The sequence below is a fragment of the Amia ocellicauda genome, unplaced genomic scaffold, assembly GCF_036373705.1.
Source record: "Amia ocellicauda isolate fAmiCal2 unplaced genomic scaffold, fAmiCal2.hap1 HAP1_SCAFFOLD_291, whole genome shotgun sequence".
In the NCBI taxonomy this organism is placed as follows: Eukaryota; Metazoa; Chordata; class Actinopteri; order Amiiformes; family Amiidae; genus Amia; species Amia ocellicauda.
In genome coordinates this window covers 5,105-7,500 of record NW_027102856.1, presented here as the reverse complement: position 1 = coordinate 7,500, position 2,396 = coordinate 5,105, and positions in this window count along the sequence as shown.

Genomic DNA, 2,396 nt, shown 5'->3' with positions numbered 1-2,396 from the left:
CCCCGCACTCACCCTTAAAGGCCGGGACAGCCCTTGGGGTTCCTGCCGGGGGGCGGGCAGCATACATATGTCCGTTCCGTGGGAGCCACCGGAGATATGTCAGAGCCCGTACGCCCCCCGCACTCACCCTTAAAGGCCCGCAAGCCCTTGGGGTTCCTGCCGGGGGCGGGCAGCATACATATGTCCGTTCCGTGGGAGCCACCGGAGATATGTCAGAGCCCGTACGCCCCCCGCACTCACCCTTAAAGGCCCGCAAGCCCTTGGGGTTCCTGCCGGGGGCGGGCAGCATACATATGTCCGTTCCGTGTGAGCCACCGGAGATATGTCAGAGCCCGTACGCCCCCCGCACTCACCCTTAAAGGCCCGCAAGCCCTTGGGGTTCCTGCCGGGGGCGGGCAGCATACATATGTCCGTTCCGTGGGAGCCACCGGAGATATGTCAGAGCCCGTACGCCCCCCGCACTCACCCTTAAAGGCCCGCAAGCCCTTGGGGTTCCTGCCGGGGGCGGGCAGCATACATATGTCCGTTCCGTGGGAACCACCGGGGAGATGTCAGAGCCCGTGAAACCCCGAAAGACAGACCCTTAAAGGCCCGCAAGCCCTTGGGGTGAACGTCTGGGGCGGGCAGCATACATACACCCCGGTCGGGAACCACAGGGAGGTGAGGTCAGAGCCCGTGAAACCCCGAAAGACAGACCCTTAAAGGCCCGCAAGCCCTTGGGGTGAACGTCTGGGGCGGGCAGCATACACACTCTCCACGGCGGGCCGCGAAGACTTAGCGGGCGCAGCCGCCGGAGCGGGCCGCCGACGAGGCCTGAAACGCGGGGTGCGGCCGGGACCGTTCCCCCCCTTGCATTTCGCTGGATGATCAGACAGTCGCAAAGAACCGTCTGAAAATCCCGGGCCAAGTCCAGAAAGTGTCCGTAAAAGAGCTAGCGGGGCCCAGCCACTTTCCTCCAGCAAGTGCCCTTAGCTCAGTTTTGACCTCTCTCATTGCACTAAGTGTCTTCAAAAACCCAGTTCCTGTATTTCCCCCGGCACCGTAGAGAAATGCTGACAGCCTGGAACACTGTGGCGGCTGCACACGGCACTCCCATGCCCGCCGCGAGCAGCCTAGCCCCGCCTCAGACCCGCGAGAACCGCCCATCGGCACACGGCCCGCTGTGCGCCCGAGCCGTTTGGTGTAAAAACTGTCCAAAAGTGGTTTCGACCACTTAGGAACATCGTAGAGACTCGAAATAAAAAGGATTTTGTTGGAAAAGCGATTCTGAGGAAGGCTGTGTTAAAATTAATTTCGGGAAATGTCGTTTACCCCCCCCCAAATGGCTCCGAAGTACCCCCCCCCCACCCCCCCCCTAAAAAACCGTGTTCCGGGGGTTTTTCGAGAAAACAAACACACGGGGTATATAGAGGGGACTGAGACGAATCGAATGACGTGCTTTGCAAAGAAATCGGGGGCTCACAGCCCCCCCAGGAGAGGTTCAAAAGTCGGAGGACTGGTCACCTAACTCCCATTGAAGTCAATGGGGGAAAAATGAAAACTGTCAAAAAGGCTTAAAATGGTTCAAAAACCCACTGGGGCAGTAGATAATCATCCTATTTGAATTTTAAAAGTCTTAGTTTGGCGAAAAAATACCTTTTAATAATTGTTTTAGGGGTCAGAAAAATCAGCTCCGGCTGCCTGGTCACCTAGGGGAGATAGAAAATTTTTCTAAGTTTTTCACTCGGCCGCCTGGTCCCCTAACTCGAAAATTTTAAAGTGCTCCCATCGGTCCCGGGATAGGGTGGCTGATAGCTGGGAGCCCCCTGAGCACTGCCCCGGTGTTAGTTTTCGGAGAAATGCCCCCGTTGATTTGTTATGATTTTTTTTCCGCCGGCCGCCTGGTCGCCCTAATGCAAAGTCAATGGGAGTGAGGAGATAGAAAATTTTTCAAAGTTTTTCACTCGGCCGCCTGGTCCCCTAACTCGAAAATTTTAAAGTGCTCCCATCGGTCCCGGGATAGGGTGGCTGATAGCTGGGAGCCCCCTGAGCACTGCCCCGGTGTTAGTTTTCGGAGAAATGCCTCCGTTGATTTGTTATGATTTTTTTTCCGCCGGCCGCCTGGTCGCCCTAATGTAAAGTCAATGGGAGTGAGGAGATAGAAAATTTTTCAAAGTTTTTCACCCGGCCACAAACGACTCCAAAACACACTGGGGCTGTGGCTGGGACTCTCACCAGGACTGCCCCCTACTTTATTTATGGATTAAAAAGCATTCTATATTAATTTTTCGATTTTTGGGACCCGGGACGCCTGGTCACCTAACTCCCCTTCTATCCCTATGGGGGGGGACGGGGACATCGAAAACGCTCCCATCGCTGCCGAGGCACGCTGCGGGGACTCTCCCTACCATCGCCCC